Here is a 12,075-nt window from a genome sequence, read left to right as displayed (position 1 = left end):
AACAAACTCTGCCCCATCTAAACCCTTGGAACTAATCAGGTGCCAATCAATATTAGGGAAGTTAAAGGCACCCATGATAACAACCCTGTTATTTTTGCACCTTTCCAGAATCTGCCTCTCAATCTGCTCCTCTGTATCTCTGCTGCTACCAGGGGGCCCGGAGAGTCACCACCCATCGGGGACCGTGAGCACACACCACGTGATCTTGCGTCACAAAGCGGAGGGCGGGGCTAAATAGCCTCACGTGACCTGTTGGCGGGACTTCCATTTCAATTCTGCGGAAAGAGACAGCCTGGGCTCCTGGTTTGGGTCGTTCAATGCAGATTAAGTGGAGTCGACACGTTTCTGACGAGCCCAGATAACTTGGTACTAAATGAGTAATTGGCCCGCCGTTCGGGGCTGACGGCCAACATCGGATCTCCCCGCTCGGGATCGGTCTCAATACTCACCGATGGGAAAGATATATCTTCGGCCCGTAAATAGTGATCCCGACCCCCGGCTCCCCGATCAAGGAGGCGATCGTCCCTTCCCGATCCCGCAGACGATCCGCTTCAGCAGCGAGCGGAAAAGCAAACGCCGACAATCTGGCGACAGTGAGCATGCGCAAAGAGACTCTGCGTCATCCGGAGGGCGGGGCCTCGGGAACTGACGGCCGCTGCTGCCCGTCTGCGGTTAAATGGGCGGGGCGAACAGGATCACGTGACCGGTGGGTCCCACAACCCAGGGAGAGACTCCAGTGACCCGCCCGTCACTCTGTGTTATGTACAGCAGCGATAGACCACAAACTCAGTCTGTATTAGTATAAACTACTATCTGTATTAGTATAGAGACAATTAAACAAACTACTCTTCTATACAGAAGTTAACAGTGTTATGCGTTTGTGGCTGCCAAACTCTCAAGTTTAGGAACAGTTCTGAAAGTTTCAAGATGGCAAGTTTCAGTTTTCCACGCAATGGGGAAATTTGTAAATCCACATTAAAATGCAACGAGAAAGTAATCACAAAGAATTTCACAGATTCTACGCTGGGAAAACGAAATACAAATCACAGAAGATTTTTAGTCGTCGAGCCGTATTCCAAAGTGTGTGTGTGTCCCTCGCCCTCTCTTTCTCTCTCTTTTCTCTCCTCTCTCTGTCTCTCTCTGCTTCTCTGAGACTGAGAGCTCCAGCAGTCAGTGTACTGACGTCATACTCCCGCCTCCTGCAGCCTCTCTCACAGTGACACCCACAGCAAAATGAAACCTCTGATCTCGTAACACTTGTCCCTCACATCTCCTCTCACCTTAAATGTATTAGACATTTCAACACCCAGGAAAAATATATCGTCTGTCCGCTCTATCTATTCCTCTTTTAATCTTATAAATGTCCATCCAGTCTCACCCCAGCCTGCGCCGCTCTGGAGAAAACAACACAAGTTTGTCCAGCCTCTCGTTGCAGCTCTGAACCACCCGATCAATCTGTGCAGTCTCTTTCAGGGAGCTGTGAACTTGGATCCAATATCCCTCTGCTCATCGACACTGTTCAGGGACTTGCTTTCAACAGTGTACTGTCTCTTTACATTTCACAGTGTACTGTCCCTCTACATTCAACCTACCGAGCTGCCAAGATGATCATCACTAATCAAATCTCACTGAGTTTTCTCAGGTCCTGTTGAATTTATTCCCAAGTGCACAAGTACGGGAAGGTACAGGGACAGAGAAACACCCAATCCCCCATTGGGGAAGAGATACAAAATCCCTAAAGCGCGTACCACCAGGCTCATGGACAGCTTCCTGTCTGCGGTTGTCAGCCAAATGAATGGTCTCCAGTCCAATAAAATGGACTCGACCTCACAATGTAACTCGACGTGACCCTGCCCCATATGTCTATCTGCACTGCACTTTCTCTGCAGCCATAATGCTTTGTTACAGTTATTGTTTTGTTGTATATCAGCTCAATGTAGTTGTAATGTATCGATCTGTGTGGATGGTAGGTCGGGCAAGATTTTCACTGTAGTTCAGTATGTGATAAGAATAAACAAATTCCCCATTTTAATTGTGTGGAAATATTAGACAGACTGAGCTTCTGCTTTGGAACCACAGAGGGAAACTTAACTCAACTGAGGAACACAGATAAATAGAAAAGGCTTCAATCTCGCATTACGATCTGTGGTAACTGGGATCAGGTGACCGGTGGTGGGTCTCCCAGACCAATTATCAGAATCGGGTTTAATAGCACCGGCAGATGTCATGTAATTCGTTCTCTGCGGCAGCAATGGAACCTAATTCATAGCAATAGATTTTAACCCCCTCTGTGGTGGGGATTTACAGACATTCACCACCCTCAGAATGGAGACATTTCCCGGACAGTCCACCCCCTTTTTCAGAGACTGGGATCCCTGGTTCAACCAGTAATGATGTTGTGCATTTCGATGTGGTCACCCCTCAGTCCTCGATTCTCTAAATGAAAGGGTTATCACATTTGATCTTTCTTCATATGATGACCCCACCACTCCAGGGATCAGTCTGGTGAATCTTCATTGCACTCTCTATAACAAATACTCTCCAACCTCTTTGTTAATCCGCTATGGAATTAATTTCAATCTTCTGCAGCCCCGTGTTGCCCCAAACACTCACCTCCCACCCCCGTCACTATTTCCACCTTCTCACCTCCCCCTCACCTGGATCCACCTCTCACTCCCCAGCTCTTGCCCCATCCCCACCCCTCACCTCTTTTCTCTGACGATTTCCCGTCCACTCTCAGTCCAGAGGGAGGGTCTCGGCCCGAAATGTTGACGGTCCATTTCCCTCCACAGATGCTGCCCGACCCACTGAGTTCCTCCGGCAGTTTGTTCTTTGGTCTGTATGACCCGTGTTAGTGTGGGGAGCGGGATTTTACACCATATTCCAGGTACAGTCTCAACAAATCACAAATAATTGTCACTTTGCCCGGACCATTGGCCCCGCTTGCAGGGCAACAGTCTGCCGGTGTTTGCCCCCCAATGTGGTGAATCCCTCTGCTCGCCACCACCGTGGGCTCAGACATTTCCACAGATGAGCCCCTCCTGTCCCCACCGGGACAAACATCCTGTCCGCCCCCTCTCTCACCGTCTTCATCCTTTCAATAAAATCCCCCTCTCCCTCCCCGGGGAACCGGCATCAAACCGACGGGCCGAGCGGTCTCCTCCTACCTCTCAGCGACACATCAGACTCCGGCCGCAGGAGACGCTTCACAAACGCCCCAACTTCCCTCGGAGGGAAATGGAAATAAATCAGAAAGCGGACATTTACTTTGACGGTTGTCCCGCCGTGACGGAAAGTTCGGGAGACGGTGTCAGCGGGGGTAACGCCCTCTCGGCTGGTCCGCCTCCGCTATTGGCTGGAAGCAGTGATTGACAACACTTCGCACCAATGGGAATAGCGCAGCGCGTGAAACCTCTGTTGACAGCGGTGGGGGAGGGGCTGGTCACGTGATTAGTAGCCCAGCCGTTAAACCGACCAAGCTCGAGCTCACCAGCGCGCGGTGCACAAAAGGCCCCGGATGATCGGTTGAGGTAAGAAGGGATCTCCGGGTTGGGGGTCTCACCGGGCGGGCGTTTTCAACACCGACTTCGGGTAGTTGCTGTGAGCTCCGGACTCCGTGACCCGCAATCCCGGGACAGTCCTGCTCTCTTCCCTCTCTCTCAGCCCCACCATCCGTACACGGGCCCCGGGGAGCTTCCGGCTGATGAGGGAATGGGAACCGATGGATCTCTCAGACAGAGCTGAGCTCCAGCTGTCTAAATGCAAGGATCGGGAACTCGGAGAAAGGGAACAAAATCTTTTACATCAGCTGTTGAGAAAATCACCTTTGTTCTGCCTCCAGTCACAAACAAGAGAAAATCTGCAGATGCTGGAAATCCAAGCAACACACACAAATTGCTGGAGGAACTCAGCATTAGTACTCTTTTCCATAGATGCTGCCTGGCCTGCTGAGTTCCTCCAGCATTTTGTGTCTGTTGCTTGTTCTACCCCCTCTTGTTCTGGACTTTTCTACCCGTGAGAACATGTTTTGTCCCATTCTCTCTGGGTACATAATGATATCAAACACCTTTGCCCTGGGCAACAAGTAGCTTTCACATCACAAATGTGCCAGACTCCAATGAGACAGACTACTGCCCTTCCCTTCATATTCATTGGCATTGCCATCACTGAGTTCACCACCGTCAGTCACCTGGGGGAGGGTTCAGGGGAAATATTTATGTACAATACAGAAACTGGTGTTACCTGTGTGTATTGTGGTGATGCAAAAGTTGCTGGAGAATTTGAAAGTGGGAAAGTGGAGTGGGAAATCTGACCTTTTTAAGCATCAGCAAGCAAATCACATATGGAATGTGGAACAGCTGTGGAGAGAAAATCCTTCATTACCCAAGGCCTACTATACAGGTTGTGTGAGAGTGCAGATGAACTTGAAAACCCAGAGGACATCAGTTCTTATTGACAGTGATTTGCTAGCTGTTAAAATGAATGGCTCTCTATTTAAAGTTCACTCTGCCCATGTTGTCACCGGGTAAAAAAAAAGCTTTATGTGCACACTGGTCATTACAAATTAGAGGGGACATAGGTGGGAAGACATCTAGTGTCCCCGATGCCCTCACGTACAAGATGTACGTCCAGCTGCAGCTTGTAACCCTGCACTTTAAGGAGTTGGAACTTGAAATGGAAGAATTCTGGATCATCCAGGAGCTGGAGGGGGTGATAGATATGACATGAAGAGAGGTGAATTACACCCAAGGTGCAGGACACAGGAAACTGGGTGAGAGTCAGGAAGGGGAATGAGGTTAAATAACCATCGCAGAGTACTCTTGTGTCTATCCCACACAACAACAGGTGGATCCACTTTAGAAACTGTTACAAATTAGGGGACTTTGGTCGGAAGGTGCGAAGACATCCAGTGTCCCCGATTAATTCAGCATGAATTAATCAGTCTGATGGCCTGGTGGAAGATGATGTCCCGGAGCCTGTTGGTCCTTTTGCTGTGGTACAGTTTCCTGGATAGTAGCAGCACGGACAGTTTGTGGTTGTGGTGAATTGGGTCCCCAATATCCTTTGGGCCCTTTTTACACACCTGTCTCTGTAAATGTCCTGAATAGTGGGAAGTTCACATCTACAGATGCGCTAGGCTGTCCGCACCACTCTCTGCAGGTTCCTGTGATTAAGGGAAGTACAGTTCGCATACCAGGCAGTGATGCAGCCGGTCAGGATGCTCTCAATTGTGTCCCTGCAGAAAGTTCTTAGGATTTGGGGCCCATCCCAAACTTCTTCAACCGTCTGAGCTGAAAGAGGTGCTTTTTTCACAACACAGCTGGTATAGATAGAAACTACAGCACAGAAACAGGCCTTTTGGCCCTTCTTGGCTGTGCTGAACCATTTTCTGCCTAGTCCCACTGACCTGCACACAGATCATATCCCTCCATACACCTCCCATCCATGTATCTGTCCAATTTATTCTTAAATGTTAAAAAAGAACCCGCATTTACCACCTCATCTGGCAGCTCATTCCATACTCCCACCACTCTCTGTGTGAAGAAGCCCTCCCTCATGTTCCCATTAAACTTTCCCCTTTCACCCTTAACCCATGTCCTCTGGTTTTTTTCTCCCCTTGCCTCAGTGGAAAAAGCCTGCTTGCATTCACTCTATCTATACCCATCATAATTTTATATACCTCTATCAAATCTCCCCTTATTCTTCTACGCTCCAGGGAATAAAGTCCTAACCTATTCAACCTTTCTCTGTAACTGAGTTTCTCAAGTCCTGGCAACATCCTTGTAAACCTTCTCTGCACTCTTTCAACCTTATTTATATCCTTCCTGTAATTTGGTGACCAAAACTGAACACAATACTCCAGATTCGGCCTCACCAATGCCTTATACAACCTCATCATAACATTCCAGCTCTTGTACTCAATACTTCGATTAATAAAGGCCAATGTACCAAAAGCTCTCTTTACGACCCTATCTACCTGTGATGACACTTTTAGGGAATTTTGTATCTGTATTCCCAGATCCCTCTGTTCCACTGCACTCCTCAGTGCCTTACCATTAACCCTGTATGTTCTACGTTGGTTTGTCCTTCCAATGTGCAATACCTCACACTTCTCAGTATTAAATTCCATCTGCCATTTTTCAGCCCATTTTTCCAGATGGTCAAAGTCCCTCTGCAGGCTCTGAAAATCTTCCTCACTGTCCACTACACCTCCAATCTTTGTATCATCAGCAAACTTTCTGATCCAATTTACCACATTATCATCCAGATCATTGATATAGATGACAAATAACAATGGACCCAGCACTGATCCCTGTGGCACACCACTAGTCACAGGCCTCCACTCAGAGAAGCAATTCTCTACCATCACTCTGTGGCTTCTTCCATCGAGCCAATGTCTAATCCAATTTACCACCTCTCCATGTATACCTAGCGACTGAATTTTCCTAACTAACCTCCCATGCGGGACCTTGTCAAAGGCCTTACTGCAGTCCATGTAGACAATATTGACTGCCTTCCCTTCATCCACTTTCCTGGTAACCTCCTCGAAAAACTCTAACAGATTGGTCAAACATGACCTACCACGCACAAAGCCATGTTGACTCTCCCTAATAAGCCCCTGTCTATCCAAATGCTTGTAGATTCTGTCTCTTAGTACTCCCTCCAATAACTTACCTTCTACTGACGTTAAACTCACTGGCCTATAATTTCCCGGATTACTTTTCAATCCTTTTTTAAACAACGGAACAACATGAGCCACTCTCCAATCCTCCGGCACTTCACCCGTAGACAGCGACATTTTAAATATTTCTGCCAAAGTGGGACAATTTCAGACAATGTGAGATCCTTGGTAATGTTTATGCCAAGGAAGTTAAAGCTGTTCACCGTGATCAATTGATGGCAATATGGGTTAGCCTGTCTCCATTCCTCCTGTCATCCACAATCAGCCCCTTTGTTTTTGTAACAATGAGGGAGAGTTTGTTTTCTTGACACCAGTCAGATGTTGTTCAGACCTCAGATAGAGTCAGCAATCAAATAGTTGAGCATGGTGTGAATTTGCTGTGCTGTGTATATCACAATGCAAGAAGCATCGTAGGAAAGCCAGGTGAGCTCAGGACAGGAATTATGATACTGTAGCCATTATTGGGACATGTTTGCACCCAACTGTCTGAGGGATTTAGAGGAACAAATCTGTAGAGAGATCACAGACCATGTCAAGAAACAAAGGTTGATTCAGTGAGTGATTTTAACTTTCCTTATATTGATTGGGACTCCCATACTGTAAAAGGACTAGATGGGGTAGAGTTTGTTAAATGTGCCCTGAATCAGTACATAGAATTCCTGATGTAGAAGTGTGCGATGAGCTGTCAGGAAATGATCCAGGGCTGGTGACAGAAATTAGTGATCATAATGCCATGAGATTCAAAGTAAATATGGCAAAAGGGAGGTCTGGACCACAGGTTGAGATTCTAAATTGGAGAAAGGTCAATTTTTGTGGTATCAGAAAGGATCTGACAAGTGTTGTTTGGGACAGGCTGTTTTCTGGCAAAGGAGTACTTGGTAAGTGGGAGGCCTTCAGAAGTGAGATTTCGAGGGTGTAAAGTTTGTATGTGCCTGCCAAAATAAAAGTTGAAAGGTAACTGGTGCAGGGAGCCTTGGTTTTCAAGAGATATTGAGGACCCGGATATTTTGTTCCTCTAAATGCCTCAGACTGTTGGGTGCTCCCAAGACTCACTAATGACTACAATATCATAATTCCACCCCCGAGCTCATCCGACTTTTTTTTTAGTCGTCTTCTGTTGGTTTCTAAAAGATTCACAATCGTTTTTGCTCTTTTGTTTGCCCTCTCCTTGGCTTTTATGTTGGCTTTGGCTTCTCATTTCAGCCACAGTTGTGTCCTCCTGCCTTTCCAATGCTTCCACTTCTTTGCGATGCATCAATCACTTAGCTCCCGAATTGATCCCAGAAACTCCAGCCATCGCTGCTCCGTTGTCACTCCTACCTTTTCCCTTCCAGACAAGTTTGACCAGCTTCTCTGTCATAGAAACATGGGGAAGTTCAGTACGGAAACAGGCTATTTGGCCCATCTGGTCAACGCTGAAAAAACATTCAAGCTGTCTAATGCAACTACCAGCACCGGGACCATCGCCCTCCATACCCCTACCATCCAGGCTCCCATCCAAACTTCTTTTAAATGGTGAAACCGAGCTCATGTTCATCACTTGTGCTGACATCTCATTCCACTCTCTGATGACCATTTCAGTAAAGAGCTTTTCCAAATGTTCCTGTTAAATTTTCACCTTCTCCACTTACCCATGACCTCTGGTTGTCATCCCACCCAACCTCAGTGGAAAAAGCTGCTCTCATTTATCTATACCCTCATAATTTTGTATACTTCTACCAAATCCTCAAAGCAATGTATAATTTCTTTGTTTATGTTTAGAGCCTTTTTTAGATGTATAAGATGATGAGGGGCATTGATCGTGTGGGTAGCCAGAGGATTCTTTCCCAGGGCTGAAATGGCTAACATGAGGGGGCATAGTTTTAAGGTGCTTGGAAACAGATACCGAGGGGATGTCAGGGGTAAGTTTTTTTACACAGAGAGTGGTGGGTGTGTGGAATGCACTGTCGGCTATTTGTGTGAGAGTGTTTCAGTTACTGTGGGGCCAGGAACCCATGCAGCTCAGTGGGAACAGGGAATAATACCAATGGAGAGAGTCAAACTGAGCCAGGTCACAGATTGGAGACGGCAGAAATGCCCCATTCTTATAGAGACAGGAAGAGCATCAGAGAATTTGATGGTCACTCCAGATACCAGCACTGTGCCCAGTTAGAAGATGATTTCTATCGCCAACTTGTGTTGAACTTCACTGTAACAGTGTGATACCAGATCACGCGTTGACAACTCAAGGGATCTCATCTGAAATATTGTCCTACACCCATTGATGGATTTTGTAAATCTTTTTACAGGTTAAAAATGACAAGGAATTTGTCTACTGGAATCTCGCACAGACAGTGGGGAGGGATTCACTCGATCATCAGATCGACTGGCATTCCCGTAATTTTGCACAGGGGGGAACCCATTCATCTGCTCAGACAGTGGGAATGGATTCACTCAGTCATCTCAACTGAAGGTACATCAGCAAGTTCACACTGGGCAAGGCCTTTCACCTGTGGACACACCAGTCAGTTCACACTGTGCAGAGGCTGGCCATCTGCTGAATATGTGGGGAAGGATTCACTCAGCCATCTGAACTAATGGGTCACCAGCGAGTTCACAGTGGGGAGCGGCCATGAACCTGCTCAGAACATGGGAAGGGATTCACTTCGTCGTCTCATCTGAAGGCACATCAGCGAGTTCACACCGGAGAAATGCCATTCACCTGCCCAGACTGTGGGAAGGGATTCACTCGGTCATCTGACCTAATGGCACACCAGCCAGTTCACACCGGGGAATGGCCGTTCACCTGCTTGGACTGTGGGAAGGGATTCACTTGGTCATCTGAACTGAAGGTACATCAGAGAATTCACACTGGGGAGAGGCCATTCACCTGCTCAGTCTGTGGCAAGGGATTCACTCAGTCATCTCATCTAATGGTACATCAGCGAGTTCACACTGGGGAGAGGCCATTCACCTGCTCAGAGTGTGGGAAAGGATTCACTCAGTCATCTCATCTGAAGCTACATGAGCGAGTTCACACGGCGGAATGGCCGTTCACCTGCTCGGATTGTGGGAAGGGATTCACTCGGTCATCTGAACTGAATGTACATCAGAGAGTTCACACTGGGGAGAGGCCGTTCACCTGCTCAGACTGTGGGAAGGGATTCACTCAGTCATCTCATCTGAAGGTACATCAGCGAGTTCACACTGGGGAGAGGCTGTTCACCTGCTCAGTCTGTGGGAAGGGATTCACTTCGTCATCGACAGTGAAGGTACATCAGCGAGTTCACACTGGAGAGAGGCCGTTCACCTGTTCAGAGTGTGGGAAGGGATTCACTCAGTTAGGCCACCTACAAGTACACTGGTCAGTTCACAGTGGAGAGAGGCCTTTCACCTGCTCAGACTGTGGGAAGGGATTCACTCAGTTATCCACCCTAATGACCCACCGGGAAGTTCACACCAGGAAGAGGCCATTTACCTGCTCAGTCTGTGGGAAGGGATTCACTTTGTCAAATCAGTTACTGAGACACCAGTTCGTTCACACTGGACAGTGGCCATTCACCTGCTCAGACTGTGGGAAGGGATTCACTCAGTCATCTGAACTGAAGGTACATCAGCGAATTCACACAGGGGAGAGGCCATTCACCTGCTCAGAGTGTGGGAAAGGATTCACTCGCTCATCCCACCTACAAACACACCAGTCATTTCACACAGGGGAGCGGCCGTTCACCTGCTCAGACTGTGGGAAAGGATTCACTCAGTCATCAGAGCTACAGAGACATCAGCGAATTCACACTGGGGAAAGACCGTTCACCTGCTCAGAGTGTGGGAAAGGATTCACTCAGTCATCCCACCTACAGAGACACCAGCAAGTTCACACTAGGTAGAGGCCGTTCACTTGCTTAGGGTGTGGGTAGGGATTCACTCGGTCATCTCAACTGCAGAGACGCCAGCAAGTTCACACGGGGTAGAGGCCAATCTCCTGCTTGGACTTTGGGAAGAGAATCGCTCAGCCACCTCAACCAGATTTGCATCATTGAGTTCACACTGGGGAAACCCATTCACCCGCTGTGAATGTGGGAAGCGATCCACTCAGTCATCTAACCTTGCAACTCTTGCTTCGGTTAGCAGTTTAATGTAGGGGATGATAGCTCCCGGCCCAGCCAAACTTAAGAAGTCTCATTTGGGTGGATGCTGCACAATGTGTCCCCTGTTACAAATCAGTACCCCAAAATAACAAGCAGTACAGAATATGTGATTAAATGATTGAGATTTATAATTTTTACTTTGACTATAGGGTTAGTAAAGAAAACAAAAAAAAAGAAAAAGGGCCCACTCCATTTGCGTCTTCTCGTCTCTCCCTGGCAAAAGAAGATGAAAATATCTCTTCCAGACTCACAAGGAAGAATATTTCTGACACTGGATCGTCCCGCACTCCAAAACCCTGTTATCTCTAGTTGTAACCTAAACATTGCTGCTACAGAGAAACCATTACCTCAGCAGTGAAACATTACAGAGAGGCCATTACGTGAGCAGTGAAACCTTACAGCATGTTATACTTGTGACACACTGCCGGGTTCACACTGGGGAGAAAGTTTCAATAAGCTGCATGCTGGATATTTGTCCATCACCGTTGCTGAATGCTATTTCGAGAGTTACTGTCGGTGCCGAACTCTGCAATTATCACCACACCCAGTTCTGCACCCTGGTCACTGGGCATGGGAGGAGTTTCTTCTGCTACATATTCACCTTTAATGGGACTGGAGTTTAATATTCTGCACCTGTGACAAATTAATTAGTTCTATTTTAAACTCTGTCTTTGGTACTTAGAATATTTATAACACAAACAGTGTACTCAGGCCTGCTGGACCCAGCCAGTGATCCAGTTCCATGACAGTCCTTTTACATCCTCCTCTGTTGTTCACATCTGTGAGATGGGTTCCAAACAGTCACCACTCTGTGGGTGATGAGGTTTCCCTGGAATTTTCTGCAGACTGAAGAAGTCGAGCTGACTGCAGTTCTGTCTGAGATGTTCTTTGCCCCTCAAATCTCTGGGCTGAGAAAGAATGACATTGGGAGTTAATCTCCTTATTCACGGCTCATTTCCACATGTGGGTCATTTTCCCTGCTTCTAAAGGGTTGTTAGAAAACACCACTGTCCTCTAAAGACTGAAAGCAGAATGGGAAACCATTAGTTGGATGTTCAACGGAGTAGGGTCAGAAACCAGAGGCAGGTCTGCCCAGGGCAGAGTTTGGGGCTCTGGACGGTGGTCAGGGTAAGAATGTATGATGAGGAGAAGGGAATCAGCAGCGGGGTGTGGCAATGAATGACAGAGTAGCAACATTTGGAAGCTAATTGGCAGAGAAAATAATCTGGTTGTCTGACTGATGACATCAATACCTTTGGTGAGATG

At 47.4% G+C, this 12,075-nt stretch overlaps 1 protein-coding gene and 1 pseudogene across 1 annotated transcript in view; one reads left to right on the top strand and one right to left on the bottom strand.

The window, feature by feature from the left end:
• The window catches only part of LOC134342073 (zinc finger protein 229-like), a 170,156-nt gene extending 169,586 nt beyond the window's left edge, over nt 1-570 (bottom strand). The window contains exon 1 of the transcript XR_010016939.1: nt 450-570. The gene's annotated coding sequence lies outside the window, so the exon portion shown is untranslated. The remainder of the gene's footprint in view (nt 1-449) is intronic.
• Nucleotides 571-3,438: 2,868 nt separating this feature from the next.
• On the top strand, nt 3,439-10,632 carry LOC134342063 (zinc finger protein 229-like; annotated as a pseudogene).
• Nucleotides 10,633-12,075: the final 1,443 nt, after the last annotated feature.

This window comes from Mobula hypostoma, unplaced genomic scaffold (assembly GCF_963921235.1).
Source record: "Mobula hypostoma unplaced genomic scaffold, sMobHyp1.1 scaffold_51, whole genome shotgun sequence".
NCBI lineage: Eukaryota > Metazoa > Chordata > Chondrichthyes > Myliobatiformes > Myliobatidae > Mobula > Mobula hypostoma.
The sequence above is the reverse complement of the archived record's forward strand: the minus strand, read 5'-3'. Positions and strand labels throughout refer to the sequence as shown.